This window comes from Cricetulus griseus, chromosome 2, assembly GCF_003668045.3.
Source record: "Cricetulus griseus strain 17A/GY chromosome 2, alternate assembly CriGri-PICRH-1.0, whole genome shotgun sequence".
Classification (NCBI taxonomy): domain Eukaryota; kingdom Metazoa; phylum Chordata; class Mammalia; order Rodentia; family Cricetidae; genus Cricetulus; species Cricetulus griseus.
In genome coordinates this window covers 235773470-235796012 of record NC_048595.1, presented here as the reverse complement: position 1 = coordinate 235796012, position 22543 = coordinate 235773470, and the positions used below count along the sequence as shown (strand labels likewise).

The window sequence follows — 22543 nt, the reverse complement described above, 5'->3', positions numbered from 1 at the left end:
TGTTCAATATCTGGGATTCATTCATAAATTTCTGGGCTTTCCTAAGAGACTTGGGTTATTTATTTGGCTATATCCTTGGTTGCATATATAGTCTGTCTTATAGATCCCAGCCAATTCAGCTACATTGCAGCTGATGTTTCTGGTGACTATCTTCTGGCACCAGCATCTCCAAAATAGTTAGGGTCATGTAGCACAAGTAATAAAAACCCAGAGACAGATATTGTGGTTCAAGTTGAAGATCAGAGAAGCAAAGCAGTCAAGCCACTAGAGAGTTCTTACCTCTACCAAGGCTGGAAGATGGTCCTGTCCTCCACATGGCTGGAGACTAATTGCCAGAATCTGAGACGCAGCTCCTATATTATATACCTGCATAGTGTTGGGATTAAAAGCATGAGAGCTCTGTTTCTCTTTTAGAATGATGTCGCGACCTCCTCGACCAGCAAGGAAGACACAACGCTGAGACTCTTCCTTAAGCAGTTTACTCAGGAAACTTAAACAATCTTCTAACCCCGGGGAAAGCCCGCCCACAGCTTAAAAGCACTCTTGCTAGCCAACCCCAGAATGCCACATGGCTAAGGCGGATAGGCTCGCATTTGCTGATGCAAGTTTGAATCTTAGACCAAGCCAAATAAGGAGTTGTTAATTCCAAAGAGCGCTCACCCTCGGGATGGTGGAAGGCGGAAACCAGGAAACCAGCGCCATCTTTAAGGCGCAGCGCATCGCAGCTCTCCACAGTACCCCCTTCTTTATTAAAAAACAGAGCAGGTGAAGATAGAGGTTCGATCCCCCGTGTGCAAACATGGGATAATGTATTGGTGACACCCATAAACTCTACGCCTGCGGTGACCCTAACCCATCCCATATCTATTTTCCCAGGGGAAGGATCTTGGGTACAACCTTCATGCAATCGGGCTTGTCTTCCGAGGGCAGCCTAGCAGCACACAAGCAAACCCTCGTGCAGTGCTTAGCCTCCGCACCCCGCTTAAGAGAGCATTTTAGTTCTTAATAGTGGCCAACCAGGCCTGGGGGGACTGCCCTGCCTCTATGGCAGTAAGGCTTGAATAATCATAGCTGCATCATGCTTTTGCATAGCCCTAATCCTGCATATACACCACAGGCAGACCAGGGAGACCATAAGCAAGAGGCCTGCTAACGTTCCCATGCTCGCCCACTCTTTCAAATGATCCATGGCGGAGTTCAACCAGGAAGTCAGGCTGCTCGCAAGGGATAGGTCTATTCGGGTGGAATTCACATGCACGATAGCCATCCTGAGTTCTCTCATGGTGTCTTCAAACTCGGATGACCAGTTCTGTAATAGAAACTGAGATAATCTTTTAAACTTCGATTGGTGGTTAAAAAGGCATGGGAAAACCCCTGCATTATACATCCCCCATCTCTGCTCTGCCATCCCCAGTTGACTCATCATGGGAAGGAGCAGAAGCATCACCACGTTGACACTCATGCTGTTCCTCATGTTGGATTTTCCTGATCAATCGTTCTGGCACCCACACCGGATCCTGTTGGTCCTGTGGAAAAACACAAACAGAACCTCATGCCCATGTCAGCACAGGATCAGGCCCGTGCCAGAGGCCTGTCAGAATATCCTTCCATTTAACCATCCCTTTAGCAGGGCCATGCGGATCTTGATGTCTATCAGCCACAGAACGGCCTTGAGCATTCAAATTTAAGAAATTAATAGTAAATAGGGCGAGAGATAGCCTCTCCTTAGGAGTACGGCCATGGCCTATTCCTCCTTTTTGTTTTTGCAGACATTCCTTTAACGTGCGATGGGCATGTTCAACAATGCCTTGGCCTTGAGGATTATACGACAATCCATGGAGAAGTTGCACCTCCATGCGCTGACAGAATGAAGCAAAAGTCTGAGCCATATAAGCTGGCCCATTATCAGTTTTTAACTGTTGGGGTTTACCCCAAGCAGCCCAAGCTTCCAGGCAATGAGTGACAACATTGTGTGCCTTTTCTCCTGTTAGAGGCATGGCGTGCATGATGCCTGAACAGGTGTCCACAGACACATGTACTTATTTTTGACTTCCAAATTCAGATATATGTGTCACATCCATTTGCCACACTCTCAAAGGGAGTAGACCTCTTGGATTCACTCTTACATTGGGTGGATGTTGAAAATTACACATTGAGGGCAATCTAGAACCACTTGCCAAGCATCAGCTCGAGAGAGATGAAATTTCTGTTGTAGGGCCCTAGTGTTCACATGAAGGGTCCTATGAAAAACTCTTGCCTTTTCCAAGGTGGAGCTCAAAAATATACATTCCATTGTGGTCCACTGATTGACCTTATCATTACCTTCACTTAATGGTCCTGGCAGACCTGTATGAGCTCTTGACTCTATCCCATCTGGGGAGTTAATACGAGTCTGGTGGTGGAACGGAGGTCCAATCCTGCTGAATCCGCAGTGGCTCTCCTTGGTCCCTTGGTGGCCGAAGGGACGGCCACTGAGTTTTGGTCCCACTGTTCTGATCCTCCATAGCCCCATATATTCAAGGGCCCTGGGGATGGGGGCCCGTTGGCAGGTTTTTGGCCTGGCACCATTGAATCCTGCATCAAGCAGCTGGCCGTTGATATCTTTGACTGATCGGCATTCATCGGCCCAGTGCTTCCCCTTTTTACACTTAGGACATAGGCCAGGTTGCCTGCGGCCGAGGCCTCCTTCTGAATTTTCCCCATTTCCCCTTTCTGGGCATTGTTTCTTCATATGTCCTGTCTTGCCACATCTAAAGCAAGCATCAGGACTTCCCCTTTTGTTTCGGGTCAGCTGAACTACAGCAGCTCTTAATATTCTTTCTTTATTCTGTGTGTTTGGTATTTTGCTTATTATGTGGTGAGGGCACTTTTCTTTTTCTTTTTTGTCCTGTCTATTTGGTATTCCAAAAGCTGATCATTTACCCAGATTTTCTCTTTCTAGCATTCCCTCAGTTTGTGTTTTCTTTATTGTCTATTTCAGTTTTTAAGTCCTGAACCATTTGAATTGTTTCCTTCACCTGTTTGATTTTTTTTCTTGGCGTTCCTTGATTTCTTTAAGAGATTTTTTTTTTTTTTTTGCATTTTTTGGTTTGTCTTTTCCTCTATTTCTTTCTTTTTTGTTTTTTCTTCCATTTCGTTAAGGGATTTTTCTCATTTCCTCTTTGAGGGTCTCTATCATCTTCAGAAAATTGTTTTTAATGTCATTCTTTTCTGCTTTATCTGTGTTGGGATGTTAAGGTCTTGTTGATGTACAACCTGCAGACTGTGGAGATGTCATAGTAATCTTTGTGTTGTTGAATATGTTCTTATACTATTGTTCCCATCCCTTCTTCCTGTGGGTACAGGTGAGGCCTCACCCTCTCCTGGTGGGTGTGGTTCCAAGGCTCTGATGGTGGCAGATGCTGGATGGTTTGGTCTGCCCCCAGGTCTCTGGGGGATTCAGTGGCTTGGATAGGAGTATGTATGTACCTGTCAAGGTCCTCCAGGGATGGCAGGAGGGGGGAAGGAGAAGGCCAGGCACTCACCTATCTTGGTAGGTATGAGTCCAGGACTCCAATGGCAGCAGACTCTGGATGGTTTGGTCTGCCCCCAGGTCTCTATGGGATTCTGATCATTTTATTCCTAAAAAACACCCAAATAAAAGTTGCTCACTCACTTGGTACTAGCAGTTATAATTAAGTCATGCTGTCCCATTCTTTTTCCCCTGAGACCTGGCCAGAACCCAGTGCCCAGGGAATGTATGTCTTTAGGGGGGTTGATTTTCACTGTGGTTAGACTCTAGTTATTGTTCCAGCTAAGACATTTTACCAAGAACCAAAATAAAAGTTGGAATTTTATTCTATTTTGTTCTTGGAAATTTGCAAAATGATGGAGTAGATGCTGGGTGAACATCGAGTAGACTGTGGTCAGGAAGAAAAACTGCTGTGTCGTTGTGGGATGTTGCTTGATTGGTTGATGGAAAGTGAAGTTACTGGTAAATATTTTTAATGTCTAAAGGTAAAATATAGCAGAAGCCTTATCGTCTTTAGTGCTGGAAAGACAAAGACTTAGATTCTATCACTTCTTCTACAGGGGATTCTTATTTTTACTCAACAGCATCTCTCATGTAAATCAAATCCCAAAGATTTAGAGGTGTCTGACATTCTTAGTGAAGTTTGGAAACACAGTAATACAAAATTATTGCAAGGAAAAACAGATGCTTTTCCAAATCCCAATAAAGAGGAAAAGGTAAGCTATCCTCACAAGGGTATTAGGGTTCCAGAGTCTTAGGAGCTGCATCTCTGCCCAATTGCCCTTTGCTTTTCTTTTGTTAATTTTCCACACAGCCCCTGGCCACACACCAATGATTTACAAAGCACACTAAATTCTTTAACTATAGAGGAGGTGACTCTGCTAAGATCTTAAGTCTGCTGCACCGACAGCTATTTACATGTGATGCAATATGGCCTATGATTGCTAAGGAGAGATTTCCAGGGTCTATAGGTGAAATAATAAACTTCCTTAGAAGTCACACTTAATTAGGAAGCGGCCTTTTGTCCACTGACAACTAAGAGAAACAAATATTGGGATACACAATTCTGGAAGCTGAGCAAAGTTCAAGGCCTACACGGAAGTACTCATACCTTATTGTACCCCACATTAAACTATGAAAGCCCCTTTTTTGCATATTACTTGCAGGATTAGAAGATAATCCTATTATTACAAAGACTAGCTTGAATTTGACATTATTTTTTTCTGTAATCAAAAGTAAATTGAGGTTGTTAAGAGTGGTATGTCTTCATGTCTCTGGCACTGCTGTATTACTTTGTAAAGGGCTAATCTTTATGTCTTCATTATGTTGGTGATAAGATATGACAACACATTCAAGAGGTTAAATGTTCACTCTAGACATGGGGACCAGTGAATGCAGAGTGAAATATATTCTTTCTGTGATTGTTTCAGGGCTAAATGCGATCATCTTATTTCATCTGATAAAACGCAGGGTTTCCTGCTAAGAATAAAGAAATAATCTGTCTTTATGCTGTACCATGATGTCACCTTTAACTGAATTTTCTTAAGAAGTTTTTTTTCTGTTTTTCATCTTGTCATAAAGAGAAAATTGTTAAGAGTGCAGCAAAAATGGAAATTGATCACAGGGTTACAGTATATATATTTGTTTTAGTCAAGATTCTCTAAAGCATAGTTTTCAACCTTTCTGATGATTTGACCCATTAATACAGTTCTTCATGTTGTGTTGACCCTCAACCATAAAGTTATTTTGTTGCTACTTCATAACTGTAATTTTCTACTGTTATGAATTTAATGTAAATATCTGATAAGCAGGATATCTGATATGTGACTACAGTGAAAGGGTCCATTAAATTCGCAAAGGGATCAAGACCCATAGATTGAAAACCACTACTCTAAAAGAACAGAAGTGATAGAATGAGTGTGTGTGTGTGTGTGTGTGTGTGTGTGTGTGTACATATGAATGTCTATATGTATAAAAGGGATTTATTAGAGTGGCTTGCAGGCTGTGGTCTGAGTAGTCCACCAATGGCTGTCTCCTGACAGAAAGGTCAAACATCTGGTAGTTCTTCATTTTATAAGCTGGAATATCTCAGTAATAGCAAGTTGGTGATTGAGTCCCAGGGAAGTTTCAGAGAGCTTCTAGATTTCAATCTACATTGGTATAATGAGAAGTAGGTAATAACACCAGAGAAGGAATGTCACATCAATAGAATGGGTTAACTTTCCAGAGAGAGTGAGGACAATGAGACAAAAAGCAAAATATTTTTTTTTGTTCCCTGTTCTTTTATGTGGGCTACCACCAAAAATGTGACCCAAATTTAGGCTTGATATTCCCACATTAAATGATCCAATCAAGAAAATCCCTCAAAGTATGTCTGACTGCTTGTGTTTTAGTAAATCCTATATGTAGTCAAGTTGAATCCAATATTAACCATCACACTTTTAAAATATGTTATACAAATGTTTTCTTATTCAAAATAAATGCAAAATATACAGTATGAAATATGGAACACAAATACCATGTTTCCTTATGCCATCATCTCTGAAATGTTTTTTCTTTTTTTTTTCCCCGAGACAGGGTTTCTCTGTGTAGCTTTGGAGCCTACCCTGGCACTCACTCTGCAGACCAGGCTGGCCTCGAACTCACAGAGATCCGCCTACCTCTGCCTCCTGAGTGCTGGGATTAAAGGTGTGTACCACCAACACCCGGCTTCATCATCTCTGAAATGTAATGAAAAATTTTGTTCACAGATTCTTAAATCGATACCACATGGTAACTACTTGTGGCATTAAATGTAGAAGAACCTGTATGGTAGACATTGATTTGCTCCCTGGATGGTTGATGTCAGTAACCTTGGGTTGCTGATACTGCTTATACTTTTACAAAGGGATAAGTCTCTGCCTGGCTAGGGGAGGCCCCCTGTTCCTTCCAATTGTGCCCTGCCATCTCATTCAGAAACTGAGCCTATCCATCATAGTGTGTACATTTCATTTTACATTCTTAATTTCAAAATCATGCATTTTATAACTTACCTTCTTTGTTGGAATGTTCTATTTCAAGAGAACTTGTAATAACTTTAAGTATGTTTTATGAAATCTCTTTAAACTGATGTTTAAGATCTTTAATTCTGATGATTTCAAAGTATGACTCTAACATAGGGTTAGATGATCATCTGTTTTTTCTTTTTTTCTTTCTCTACATTTTTTTATTTAAATTAGAAACAAGATTATTTTACATGTCAATCCCAGTTCCCTCTGCCTCCCCTCCTCCCCTGCTTCCCCAACTAACACCATACCCTTTCTGCTCTCCAGGGAGGGTGAAGCCTTCCATATGGGGTCTTCAGGGTCTGTCATATCCTTTGGGATAAGGCCTAGGCCCTCCCCCTTGTGTCTGGGCCCAGGGAGTATCCCTCTATGTGGAATGGGCTCCCAAAGTCCATTCCTATGCTAGGGATAAGTACTCATCTACTACAAAAGGCCCCATAGATTTCCAAGGTGTCCTCACTGACATCCATGTTCATGGGGTCTGGACCAGTCTCATTCTGGTTTCCCAGCTATCAGTCTGGGAACCAAGAGTTCCCCCTTGTTCAGGTCACTGTTTCTGTGGGTTTCACCAGCCTGGTCTTGACCCCTTTGCTCATCACTCCTCCTTCTCTGCAACTGGATTCCAGTTCAGTTCAGTGTTTAGCTGTGGGTTTAACTTCCACCCGCTGCTGGGTGAAGGCTAAAGGATGGCATATAAGTCAGTCATCAATCTCATTATCCAGGGAGGGCATTTAAGGTAGCCTCTCCTCTGTTGCTTAGATTGTTAGTTGGTGTCATCTTTGTAGATCTCTGAACATTTCCCTATTGCCTGATTTCTCTTTAAGCCTATAATGTCTCCCTGTATTATGGTATCTCTTATCTTGCTCTCCTCTATTCTTCCCCCAACTCAAACTTCCTGTTTTTTCTTTCACACTGTAATTTTGCAATTTCAATAAACCACACATTTTATTGGCTTTTTTCTTTGTATTTACTATGCTATAACACTCTGGGTTCTAATTAATGAGCACATATGTGTGCGCATACACAGTAAGGCTTTACAAACTGTGACTTCTAGGGTGTAATACTTTTTGCCTGTAGATATCACTGAACAACTTTTTTTAAAATTATTTTATTTTTTGTCAGAAGAGAGATCTTAAAAATTGAAGAGCACTCCCTAAGGTTCTTAATGTCATGACTTTTCTGTTTACTATGATTTACTGTTTGCTCATAACCTTACTGGTGCAGCATGGCTCTGTCTCCATCCAGTGGTTGAGTGAGCCCGACTTATGTTTTCTGCTTTTATGTTGCAGTTGCTAGGATCTTAGACCTAGGCATCCTTCCTCTGTTGATAAGTGGGATATGAAGTCTCCCTTCTACTCTACTCACTAGTCCTGCCACTATTGACCCTACCCATCTCCATTTCTTCAGGGTCTATGGTTGAACTTATAGGTAAGACCATGGAATGCTTACCACTAAAATATTGTCTGGAGTGGAATTTCTTACTGAGTTTTCAGCATTTTTCTTCCCTTTGTACTATAGCAAGACTATATTGCCTAGAGGAAAAATAAAATAGATAAAATGTGGGAAGCTTGGGGAGAGCAGGGATACAAGGAATATACCTAAACCTAATAAAAGCAATATACAGCAAACCAAGAAACAACATCAAATTAAATGGAGAGAAACTCAAAACAATTCCACTAAAATTAGGAACAAGACAAATCTGTTCACTCTCTCCATAGCTATTAAATATAGTCCTCAAAGCTCTAACTAGATAAATAAGACAACAAATAAAGATTAGGGGGATACAAACTGGAAAAAAAGAAGGCAAACTTTCACTATTTACGAATGATATGGTAACATATATAAGTTACCTTAAAAATTCTATCAGGGAACACCTACAGTTGATAAACACCTTTGGTAATGTGACAGGATACAAAATTACTTTTAAAAAATCTGTAACCTTCGTATATACCAATGATAAATGGGCTGAGAAAGAAATTAGAGAAACAGCACCCTTTATAATAGACACAAATAATATAAAATATCTTTGGGTAGTTCTAACCGAACAAGTGAAAGATCTGTATGATAAGACTTTGAAGAAAGAAATTGAAGAAATTTTCAGAAAATGAAATGATCTCCAATGCTCACTGATAGGTAAGATTAACATAATAAAAATGGCAATCTTCCCAAAAGCAATCCCCATCAAAATCCCCAAACAATTATTCACATGCCTCAAAAGAACAATACCCAACTTCATAACACAAGAACTAGGATAGCTAAAACAATCCTGTACAATAAAGGAACTTCCAGAGCAGTCACCAACCCTGACTTCAAGCTCTACTATAGAGCTATAGACATAAAAACAACTTGGCTTTGGCAGAAAAACAGACACGTGTATCAATGGAATCAAATTGAAGACCTTGGCATTAATCTACATAGCTTTGAACCCCTGATTTTTTAATAGGAAGCCAAAATTATACAATAGAAAGAGTCTTCAACAAATGGTGCTGGAATAACTGGATGTCAATATGCGTAAGAATGCAGATAGAACCACATGTATTGCTCTACATTATACTCCAGTCCAAGTAGATCAAAGACCTCAACACAAATCTGAGTTTTGAAATTGAACCTGATTTTTTAAAAAAGGGAATTAGCCGTTTATGCATTGGCACAGGAGACTACTTCCTAAATATAACACAAGTAGCAAAGATGTTGACATTGACAATTAATAGATGGGAAATCCTGAAACCAAAAAGCTTAATTAAGGCAAAATATACAGTGACTAAGACAAAACAGCAGCCTACAGAATCAGAAAAATCTTCACCAACTATACATCTTTTTTTGCATAAATATGTTGAGTTTATTCAAAATACACTCTTCAAATGACCTCATTTAAAATTAACAGCTAATAAAGTCCATTTTAAAATACAGTGATATGAAAACAGGCTCAGTATGGAAACAAAGACCTCTGATTTTAGAGACTTACTATGAAACTTCCCTTACAATAAAATTATCCTTTTAACTTCTTCAGTGTCAACTTTGGGTGAACCAAGATGGCCTCTTCATGTTTTGTTCCACAATCCTCTTGCCCTGATCCTGTTCTGATGGTTTCTCTCCTGTACCACAGTCTCTACGGTAGGATCTTTAAAGGGGCCCCCTTCTTGAGCCCATATTTGTTGTCTGATTTTTGTTGTTTCTTTGCGAACTTTCTCATAGCAATAGCCACAAAGGACATGCTTCTGCTTCAGGTGACCACATTCCCAGAGCAAATATATATATGAGAGAGAGAGAGAGAGAGAGAGAGAGAGAGAGAGAGAGAGAGAGAGAGAGAGACATGTTTATCACCAACCTACAGGCCATAGTCCCCAGGGGGCTTGACAACAAGGAGATCCCTGGGGATCCCTGGGGAGGTGAAATAGAAGAGATCCCCAAGGGAAACTAAGGGCAGGGGCAGTGGCAGGGGAGATGAGGGGATGGGAACTTGAGTGAGAAGGATGGGTGCTATGGGTCTAGGAGGTTGGGGTCAGGAAGGAAGGGGGGAGTAAGGAAAAAGACATCTTGATATGGGGGGGCATTTTGGGGTTAGGGAGAAACCTAGTTCCAGGGAAACCCCCAGGAGTGGACAAGGATGACCTCAGCTAAGACTTTTAGCAATGCCTGAACTGGCCTTCTACTATAATCAGATTGGTGACTACCCTAATTTTCATCATAGATCCTTTATCCGGTCACTGATGGAAGCAGATGCCGAGATCCACAGCTAGGAAGGAAATATTGTACAAGACAGGGGTGTCAAGATCATGTTGGGAAAATCAACCAAGACCATTGACCTGAGCTCCTGGAAGCTCATGGCCGCTGGTCCAACAGTTAGGGAGACCACATGGGACTGACCTGGGATCTTTGCATGTGTCTGACTATTGTGTAGTTTGGTCTGTTAGGCTTCTAGCAGTGAGATCAGTTCTCACTTCTAGCAGTGCTTAGATGGCTTTTGGCAACCTGTCCCCAGTTACCTCACCCAGTGTTGATGTAGGGGGGAGGAGCCAGGTCCTGCCTCACCTTCCTATGTCGTGCTTGTGTTCAAGCCCATGGGAGGCCTGCCCCTTTCTGAATGTAGATGGAGGTGGAGTGAATGGAGGAGGAGGTATAGGGGCAGTGGAGTAGAGAAGGTGAAAAGAGGAGTTAGGGGACACTGTGGTATGTAAAATAAAATTTAAAAATTAGTTAAAAATTACAAAAAACTAAAAAACTAAACTAAACAAAACAAAAACTAGGGACCCCTATTTGTGCACTAGGGATAAACACTGGCTCCACTGTTAGAGGTCCCCCACATTCAGAGGGCTTGGTTTGCTCCAATGCTGGTTCCCCAGCTTTATGACCAGGGTCTCCATGCTCTCACTAGGTCAGATCAACTGTTTCTGTGGGTTTTTCTCCAGCACTGTCTGGGCTCCTTTGCTCATCCCTCCTCCCTCTCTACAACTAGATTCTGGGAGTCTGGCTCAGTGCTTAGCTGTGGGTGCCTGTTTCTACTTCCTTCAGCTACTGGATGAAGGCTCTAGGATGGCAATTAAAGTAGTCATCAATGGAAAATAAGATTGTTTCAAACAAACAAACAAACAAAAAACTAGGGACCCAACATTCTGAAGATCTTTTAGAGAAAATTTAAAAGGCAAGCAAAACAAATTATATAATACACATATATGGCTCTGGGAGTGGTTTCAGGTTCATGTGTGCTGCAGGACAGCTGTGACAGCTCCCAGCAAATATCAAAACATTAGGACGGCTCTAAGAGGCAGGGTGATTTTCTTGAAGAAATCCATTTCCACTAGATGACATGCAGAGGAACAAAAAGTTTGAAATGTTATATGATATAACAGTAGTGTGTCCCTATGTAAAAGCAGTAATTTGTTATTAAAAGCAAGAGGAGAATGCTTTCCTGGATCACAACAAAGCAAATTCTTCTCCAAGTTCCTGCTGATATGAAGAATTTTACTAATCCTTCTGCATTTCAGGTTCTTTTCATGAAAATGAGTTCATATGCACTACTGACTCAAGGGCTTCAGGATTAAATGTCCCAATGTGTAAATATTTATTATTATTTTCTTACTTTTATTATATATTAAATTATTGTACTTATTGTTAATTGTAAGATAAACATTTATTTTATTATACTTTGAACTATTTAATACAAATATTAAATACAAATTTGCTGTAGTCATAATGTGTTAAACAAGGATGTTTTATTAGAGTATATACTGCATGTTAAGAATATTTCCATAAATATTAAAAATCCCTATAAATGAATGGTCCTTCATGATTCAGGTTATGGATGCTATGACTTCTCTGGGTAATCCTTCAGGGGCCTGATGCACCCATGGGCAGTGGTTTCCAATTCCACATTCTTTGTTTGGAAGCTATGTTCATATTATGCAGACTCTGCTTATAATCATTGTCCCTGCCTAGTGCTGAAATGAGCTTTGTGGCTTCTCTTCTCTCTTCTCTCTCCAGCCAACAAGCCCTTCTTTATCTCTTTTCTTCCCAAAATCTTTTCCTCTTTAAAATGTGTTACTGAAAGTACTATGCCAATTCACCAAAGGTCTCTGCACTCCAGGGAGCCTCTGGTGGTGGATTTGCATTTTTCCCTGGTGCAAGAAGGGACTTTGAGAGCCCATGCCATGTGAAGGGTTATACTCTGGCCCTGGACACATGGGGAAGGGCCCAGGACCAGCACAGGAAGATTTGGTGGACTTTGCAGAGCCCCCGTTGAGGGCCCTACCCTGCCTGGGGAGTGGTGGGTGGATGGGGTGAGGGGAGGGAGATGTAGAAGGGACTTATATGTGAAACAAGCTTGTTCCCTAACTAGAACTGATAAATTAAAAAAATACACACACACACACACACACACACACACACACACACACACACACACACACAAAAGGTAGCTCTCCTTGTGTGAGAAGCAGAGTGCTCCATATTTGCCACTCTCTATGGGTAGTTGAAACTTATTATATGTTTTGATTCATATAATTTCTTTCTTCATTAGAAGGCCACAGAATTTTGTTCATTATCTACCTCCTCTGGTAGTGGTTGTACAGTTCATTCCTTAGAGTCTAGCAAACATTTAGGATGCCTGTGTTCATAGTCCCTAATTCAAGATTTTGAGTAAAATTTGATGATTGATATATTTCTATTAGATATATCATTATAGGACAAAGTGCTTTCCTTATTATCTACCACTTTTGTTTAAGGACTTCCCCTGTGGGTGGCCATGTAGATGGATGGATGGTTGAATGGTTAGACATATGGATGGATAATAAAACATTCTATCAGTTTTACAGTAGATAATTCAAGAAAATGCTTTCTTTTATGAGTTATACTAAACTTGTTTTAGTAAATGGAATCATTTCAACCACCTGTTTTAACATACTTTTTTCTTTTTAAATTTAAATTAGAAACAAGTTTCTTTTACATGTTAAACCCAGTTCCCCCTTCTCTGCCTCCCATCTCCTTTAAGCTCCCCAGGGAGGGTGAGGCCTTCCGTGGGGGATCTTCTAAGTCTGTCACATCATTTGGAGCAGGGCCTAGGCCCTGCCCCATGTGTCTAGGATGAGACAGTATCCCTCCATGTGAAATGGGCTCCCAAAATCCATTCATATGCTAGGGATAAGTACTGATCCACTACTAGAGGCCCCATAGATGGCCCAGGCCTCCTAACTGACACCCATGTTCAGGCGGTCTAGGTCAGTCCTATGCTGGTTTTCCAGCTATCAGTCTGGAGTCCATGAGCTCCCCCTTGTTCAGGTCAGCTGTTTCTGTGTGTTTCTCCAGCATGGTCTTGACCCCTTTGCTTGTCACTCCTCCCTCTTTGCAACTGGATTCCAGGAGTTCAGCTCAGTGTTTAGCTGTGGGTGTCTGCTTCTGCTTCCATCAGCTACTGGATGAAGGCTCTAGGATGCCGTTCTGATTAGTCAGAATAATACATTTGATTTCTTATAAGATTTGAAGGTAATTATGCTCAGGTTTATGTACAGGCACTGCTTAAATGCATGTTGTATGTAGTTTCAGTTGTCAATAGGGTACATGTCCATAAACACAAAATTAAATCAGTGAATTAAAGAGACACCTTGGCAACTTATCACATGTACATTCTTATTTTTGATAATTTTCAAGTATCTTTGATTTTCATTTTCCCTCCTCCACAACTTACCTAACAGAGAATCAATTTTCAGTTTGCATTTCAACTAATTATTAATTATCACAATTTAAATCAAGTAGCAATTTAATATGTTAGACTACCAAATTGTTTTTTTTTTACTTCCTCTACATCCTGAGTTTGTGTGGCTTGCATATAAATCAACAAGGGCTGATTCTGAGATGACACTAGCTCCCATTTACCATTTGATTTGTTTGCCATAATTTCTTATTTAGTATTGAAACTCCATAGAGTTTTGCTTTCTCATTCTTCATAGAATAAGAGAGGTTTTGCTGTGGTTAAGAGCATTTGCTGCTCTTCCAGAGGAACTGGGTTTATTTCTCAGCACCCACATGGGAGGTCACAACCATATAGTTCTCACTTTAGTTCTCTGGCACCCATTTCTGTAGCTGTGGACACTGCATGCATATGCTACAAAGACATACATGTAGGTAAAATTCATATATATTTAAAGTCAAAAGATAGAAAAATGAATCCTGTATAAGAACCATGCTAAACAGTTCTCTATGTCAAAAGTGCGGTGAGCATGTAAATTGGCAAATGTCTGTTATCTGCCCTATAAACATACTGTTATAAGAAGTTGAAGTTGAGCAATCTGAGTGACTAGTTACTGTCAGTATTTTGGTGGTAGTTTTGAGGTATTATTTTGTTTCATTATGTTTTGGAGTCTGAGGACCACTTCTTGTCATAACTAATTGCCTATAGTTAATTTTTAAATTAATTTTTCAAAAGAGTATGTATGGTGGACATATGTACATCTGTATTTGTATGTAAATAGACACATATTTGTTCATGTGTGATGTCTAAGGTTGCTGTCACTACTCTTCCTTGATCAATTTCTGTTTTAGTCACTGACCAAGGCAAGATCTTACACTTGAAATAGAGCTCACTGGTACAGCTGCTCTGGATAGCTATTTGCTCCAGGTACCCTCTCGTTCTACTTTCTGAACATTCAGATTGCAAATGGCTACCGTGCCTGCCCAGCAGTTATATGGGTGCTCAGTTCCTTCCATTGAACCATCATCTTGCCATCTGTTCTTGCATATATTTGTCTAGAAAATCTATATGAACACTTTTTGGTTTTATCTAATATTCAAAAATCCACAAAAGATTATTGGAGCCTACTATATCACAGAGTACTTGTCATTATTTTAAAAATAAGAGTGTGTATATCATAAGAAGCTATTTTATATTTCTTGATCCTCTTCCACTCCATTTATATCAAATCTCGGTTGAGAGGACATTTTTATGATGATTTAAATGCTTTTATTATTTATATTTTGTTCATTATTTGTAATGATAGTTCTTTCCACCAGCCGCCTGAGTTCTGCCGCCATGTTAGGACCCCAAAATAACACACAGAGATTAATATTAGTTACTGGACAGTGACTAGCATTTATTATTTGTTACCTCAGTCTTAATTATCAGCCATAACTAATATATATAATTTTTATAAAGACTTATCTTATTGAGGACACCCATGGCATGGTCCTCTCTTCCTGGGCTCACATGGCTACTCTTCTTTTACTACATTTCCCAGAATCGTCTTTGACTCCTAGCCCCACCTATCTTGCTTCCCTATTGGCCAACGGTGGCTTATTTATCAACCAATAAGACAAACATACACACAGAAGGACTTTCCCCATCATCTCCTCTTTTCTGTCTAAATAAAAAGAGGGGTTTTAACATTAATATAGTTATATATAACAAAACAGTTGTAAAGGAAGAGCTATAGTTATGATATTTAGTTCATTAACATTTAGCAAGATTTAAAGAAAACACTATCATCTAATTTATCTTTGTGAGTCTAAAGTCTTATATGTAACTTATCTTTTATCATAACTAAGGAAAATCATAACTATAGCTATCTGTCTTCAACTCCATCAAAGAGCATAGAAGGATAATACATAAACTCTAGAATTGACAGAGACAATTATTTGATAATTTCATAGAAGGTATTTTGATCACGCTTACTCCCCAACTCCTTCCACATCCACACTCTGCACCTTCACTCTCCTACCCAACAAAAAACTTTTAGTTTCTTTTTTCTCCCCTCATCTACGCCTGCACTTGTTGTCCAACTATTCTCTACAGTGGAGACTGTCTTGAAGTGTGGTCAACATATCATGCATGGCTCATGCCACTGAAAAAAACCCAACTCTTCCCCTCTCATCAATAGCCACACAGCTGGTGGGAAAATTTATTTACTATCCTGCCCACTTATGCTATGATTTTGTATGGTTTGGGTTGTGCAGGTGTGTGTAGGTAATGCCGTAATCACTCTGAGTTGTCATATGCAGGAAAAAAACAACTGTTCCTTCTTTAATGATTTTATGCTCTGTCTTACAATTTTCCACCCCTCTTCCACAAATTTCACTGAGACTGTGGAAAAGATTGCCATATGGGGATGCCATTGAAATCTCTTATTCCCTACATACTAAGCAGTTAATTGTCTCTATTGTTAATTGCAATCTACTGGAAGATGATGAGGTTTAAGGGACACACTGATTTATGGGTATAGCAATATGTCATTAGAAATAATTTTATTGATGTCTATATTTAACAAAATAATAGTATTAAGTTCTCCTTTAGTCTCATGACATATCTAGCCACAGATACGTGTCCCAATTAATACTGTCAAGAATAGGTTCAACTTCACAGAGCAGGTCTTATAACCAATTGGAGAGTGACTAGTTACTTAAAGTTAGTGCCACTCTTGTACCAGTGACCAGTGGTCATATCTCTCCAGGCAGTAATTGTTATAGCTTACAGGAGTCAAAGGTACATAAAACTAAAGATTACTTTCCCCCTTCTCATTCATCCTTAACAAGATCTACTACAATGATATGTATTCAGTAGGTATAAAGCTTCCAGATAAATACCAATTTGATTTCTGTATGTTTAATACATCAATTACATAATGTCATCAGCAATAAGATCTTATCTTCAAATTTTGAAAGATAACCAGGAGCATTAAAAATAGCCTATACTGCTTGGGGGTCTATGGATTCCCATTAGCCACCAACTAACAAAGATATAACTCATTCCTGGCACTAGGTTTTTATTTGCTAGCACATAATGTCTAATTGGATTATTGTCCCCACACTGTAGGGTAACTTCATTAAACTCTTTTTATATGTGTACATGTTTATATTTTAGGATTCCATATAGCTTTGCTGAAAGGATTTTAGTGTGACTTATGTGTCTCCATATTTCCTCCTCTACCTGGTCCTAGTATGCCTTGCTTCATTTCTTATATGTATATCACAGTTACTTATTGATTTTTTTGGAATTTCATATCATGTACCCCAGTCCTGCTAATTTCCCAGCCTCTCCATATCTACCCTTCACCCCTGTAGCATCCCTCCAAAAGAACCCCACAAAAATTCATTAAAAACAACATGAACAAAAAACCACCTTGCCTCTTTTCTGCCTCTACAACACTTCTCAATTGATCCCACTGGCCCTGGAAGCTGCAGTGTGTCATGAAGTAGAGTTCAGTCTCAACCCCACCCCAATTTAACCCCCTTTCTTCCCTTATTCCTCTTTAACTCTTTATATTATTAGGTTCTGTTTGCCTTTCCTTTAAAGCTCTCTATATGAGGCCTTGCTAATTTCCTGATGTCTATGGGTATTTTAAATGCAGAAAACAAACAGAAAATTTAAAATGAACATTCATAAAATTAGAGGATTCATGAAATATATGACATTCTGGGTCTGAGTAACCTCACTAAGAATGTTGGTTTTCTAGCCCCATCTAATTACTCACAAATTTCATAACTTATTTTTTCTCAATATATTAATAATACTACATTATATAAATATACATTTTCAATATCCATCTATCAGTTGATGGACATCTAGGCCATTTTTATTTTCTGTCTAATTGTGAGTATAAAAGCAATGAATATGGATGAACAAGAATCTCTATAGCAGGATATAAAGTTCTTGAGATATATGCCCAAGAATGATATCTTAGTTTTCTTTCTATTGCTTTGATAAAACATTGTGGCCACAAACAACTTATGGAGGAAAGGATTTATTTTGGCTTACATCTTATTGTCTTTCATAAAAGAAATTCAGGGAAGGAACTTAAGGCAGGAACATGGAGGAGGAACTGAAGTAGAGGCAGTGGAAGCATTCTGCATACTTGTTTGCTACACATGACTTCCTCAGCCTGTAATATCTTTTGCTACTTAGGACTGGTAACTCATAGTAGGATCATATCAGTCTCCCATATCATATCACCTTTCATGTCAATCATTAACCAAAAAAGTAAAACTCAACAAAGATTTGCCTACAGTGAAATCTGATAAAGGCATTTACTCAATTGAGAGTCACTTTTCTCAAATATGTCATATTGACAAAAGAAAGCAATGTAAACAAAGCAAAGGAAAAAAGAAGAAAAGCAAGTAACCAACAAAGGTGAGCTGTCATTATCTTCTTACAAATCAGTCTCGATGCTGATTTTTCAGCTTCAGCTACTCAGCATTGACTATCTCAGTAAGGAAAGGATTTCATGTCAGTGTCAGTAGTTCTAGTCTTGTATTAATCTTAGTGTATTATTTAGATCAAGATATAAGATAACTAGAAGCTAGATTTTATTTTTTGAATCAAACTATTGAATGAATTGGTGCAGTATTGGTAGGACTATTAAACTTCTGAGATCTCACAAGGCAGGACTCCATCTTCTATATTGCTCTTGGCATTCTTATATTCATAGTTCCAACAGCTAATTAAGTTCTGAGAACTTAATGACTTTTCTAGCTCAAAGTTTCAAATATCTTCTACAATCTTCTTTAAAACAGCAGGATCAAGTCCATAGTGCTTACACAAGTCTTTAAACTCTCAAATACTGTCTACAGGTTCCTCTATCAAAGCCACAACTCCTAAATCTCTCCAAACAGTCATGCTAAACGAAAACCAATTATTCAAATATTCAAACACATGAGGTTAGATGTGGGGGAAAGAAGTGGTTTGTTCAAACCACCATAAGGATGACAACCCATTTCCACAATGTGGAGGAGTGTCAACATTGATTTCTACAGTGGTTACCAGTTTGCTTTCCTGTTATCAGTGAATGACTTCTTTTCCCATATCAATGCCAACACCCTGCCATTCTGACTAGTGTGACATGAAATCACAAAGTTTACTTTGGATTTCCCTCATGTGGAAAGTTAATTACAGGTTTTATCCATTTGTGTTTCATGGTTTGAGAGTACACTATAATCCATGCACCATCTTTTTTGGCTGCTTTTTTCCCTTGTTGTTATGTTTTTTATTTCTTTGTTTATTCTAACAATTGACCCTCTGTTAGATAGATAGCTTGCAGCAATTTTTTGTCTATTATGAAGGCTGATGCTATGATTTGCTACCCTGAAGCTTTTAAGGTCTATAATGTCCCATTTATTAATTTATGGTCTTCAATCCTGCAGATTATGGTGCAGTTTAGAAAGAATTTTCTCGTGGCAATAAATAACAATATATTTCTCTTCTTTAGAATATTTAGAATATTTATCTTCCCTTTCTACTTTCTCTTTTTTAAGATTAAGAATATCAGGTTTTATTGAGCCATTTTGAGTTGATATATGTGCAGAATGACAGATAAGTAGTGCATTTCCTTCTTCTATGTGTAGCTATTCAGTTTAATTAACACCATTTGTTGAATATATTGTTACTTCTCCAATGTGTAATTGCAACATGGTCAAAAATCAGGTGAATGTATGTGTGTACACTTACATCTTGTTCTCCTAATGTATTGTTCAACATGTCTGTTTTTATGTCAGTGCCATGATGTCTTTAATACAATAGCTCTGTATTATAATTTTTAAAAAGATTTTATTTATTATGTATACAACATTCTGCTTCCATATATATCTGCACACCAGAAGAGGGCACCATATCTCATAATGGATGGTTATGAGCCACCATGTGGTTGCTGGGAATTGAACTCAGGACCTCTGGAAGAGCAGTCGGTGCTCTTAACCTTTGAGCCATCTCTCCAGCCCTCTGTATTATAATTTAATATTGGAAATAGTGATGAATTTAGCATTGCATTTTGTTGGTAAGGATTAATTTGGCTGTATTGTAGCTCTTGTGTTTTCCAATGAATTTTGAGATTATTTACTTCATTTTCTGAGTGTGAGTGGATTAATCCTCAAATTGCTTTAATAAGATAGACATTTTCACATATTTTCCCTAACAACCCATAAGCATGGAAGGTCTTACCATTTCCATGTTTTTTTTACTTTTTTCTGTGTTTTAAAATTGTAAGATATAGTCTCTAGTATGTATATAAGTCTTTCAACTTTCTTACTTAGATTTATCCCAAGATTTTTATTAATTTATTTTTGGCTATTGTGAATGTATTGTTTTTCTGTCTCAATGTACTTGTTTTTTTTTTTTAATAAAAAGGAAGGCTATTGATTTTTGTATTGTGCCACTTTGCTGATATGTTTATTAGAACTTGTATGCTTCTGGAGGAGTCTTTGGGTTTTTAAACATGAAATAATATCATCTTTACATATACAAACTTGTCTTCCATTTTTATATTTGCATTTTCTTATTTTCTCTTATTGCTTTTTCTTAGACTCCAAATACTGTATTGAAGAGAAAAGGTGACATTTTAGTATAAATTCTTTGAGCTTTTCTCTGAGAGGAATGATGGTTCTGAACTTGTTATATGTAGTGTTTGTATTGTTATGATATATTTCTTGTATCCTGAGATACTAGAGTTTGTGAATTTTATTTTCTGCATTAAATTAGATAAGTGTGTTGTTTGTGCCTCCTATTTATGTAGTGCATTAATTGATTTCAGTTTATTGAACAGTCCTTGCATCTCTGTGAGGAAGACCCAGGATAGCCAAAACATCCCTGTACAATAAAGGAACTTCTGGAGGCATCACCATCCCTGACTTCAAGCTCTATTACAGAGTTATAGTCCTGAAAACAGCTTTGTATTGGTACAAAAATAGACAGGTAGATCAATGGAATTGAATTGAAAACCATGATATTAACCCACACACCTATGAAACCTGATTTTTGACAAAGAGGCTAAAGTTATGCAATAGAAAAAAGAAAGCGAAAAACAGCAGCAGCGATCTGGCGAAGACAGGAGTTCCTGCTGATAACCAGGGAACTTGGAAATGGCAGAGGGGAACAATGAAGAGGAGGTCATTCAATTGAACAACTTTCAGTAACACCAGGGAGAGGAAAGGAGGCCCAAAATCACATCTGACTCCTGTGATGAAGAAGGGATTCCAGTGGTGGTTGCCCCAGATACTGAGCATCACGTGGATGACAATCAGGATGATGTCACACTGACAGAAAAACATGAACCGCAGACATCCCGGCCTACTAACTTCAAACCAGCTACCCATTGGCATGGTCTGAACAGACTAGGAGAAGAAAGGCCTAGAAATTCTAGTGTTTAACTGCCAGCATCTCAGGAGGCCAAATTGGAAAACAAGTGGGGACAAGAAGCAATGCAGATGAAGGCAGAACAGTGTCAAAAGGATGGAGAGCTGATGGAGTGTGGATGCTGCTTTGGGGAGTTTGCATTTGAGGAGATGACACAGTGTTCTGATGCTCACTTGTTCTGCAAAGAATGTCTCATCAGATATCCCCAAGAGGCAGTGTTCGGGTCAGGAAAGTCAGAACTCAGCTGCATGGAGGGCAGCTGCACATGTTCCCAATCAGTGAACTGGAGAAGGTGCTCCCCAGACCATTCTATGCAAATACTATGAATGGAAAACTGAAGAAGTCACTGCAGCCTGTGGTGATGAGCTCGTCAGGTGCCCCTCATGTAGCTTCCCTGCTCTGTTGGACAGGGATGTTTAGAGGTTCAGCTGCCCTTATCCTCGCTGCCAGAAGGAGAACTGTAGGAAGTGTCAGGGCCTCTGGAAAGAGCATACGGGCCTCACCTGTGAAGAGCTGGCCAAAAGGATGATGCTAAGTACCGGACATTTATTGAAGAAAAAAATGACTGCAGCTCGCATTAGAAAATGCCACCAGTGTGGGATCAGCCTCATCAAATCCAAAGGCTGCAACCACATGTCTTGCCACTGTGGTGCCCAGATGTGCTATGTCTATCGAGTTTCTATCAATGGCTATGACCATTTCTGCCAGCATCCTCGCTTTCCAGAAGCCTCTTGCCAGGAATGTTCCAGATGCTCCCTCTGGAACGACCCCACTGAATATGATGAAAAGCTGATTCAGGAAATCCAAAAGGAGGCTGAAGAGGAACAGAGAAGGAAGAATGGAGAGAACACCTTCAAACGAATCGGACCCCCACTGGAGAAGCCAGCAGCACGTGGGAGGCCTGCCATGGCCTGTCCCACAGACCCTGCACCCACAGATGCCACCCATCGCCACGGTGCATCTATCTCTCCCTCTGCCACCCGTGTGGCCTGGGTTCAACAACTTCCCCATCAACATAGGTCCCATGCCGGCACCCTATGTACCACCTCTGCCCTACCTGCCTGTGAACTGGGACTTTGGCCTCGTGTATGTGGCCTTGGGACACAACCTGTCCATGCACTTTGGCCTCCATCAATGGCATCATTTCTGATACCCAAAGACCTTGTCTAGCCACACTGAGTCTACAGGAGGACCCAGACTCACGTTATATGGGCGAAGTGTTTGCTTCCCTCTGAAGGTGGGCCTGTGTCCTTCTACTCTTTTTTTCTTGAGACGGGGTTTCTCTGTATTGTTTTGGAGCCTGTCCTGCAATTCTGGAATTCACTCTGTAGACCAGGCTTGCCTGGAACTCAGAGATCTGCCTGACTCTGCCTCCTGAGTGCC

General features: G+C 39.6%; 1 pseudogene; it reads left to right on the top strand.

Annotated features, from left to right (window-relative positions):
* The first annotated feature begins 21225 nt into the window (after positions 1-21225).
* LOC100771126 lies at positions 21226-22310 on the top strand (annotated as a pseudogene).
* Positions 22311-22543: the final 233 nt, after the last annotated feature.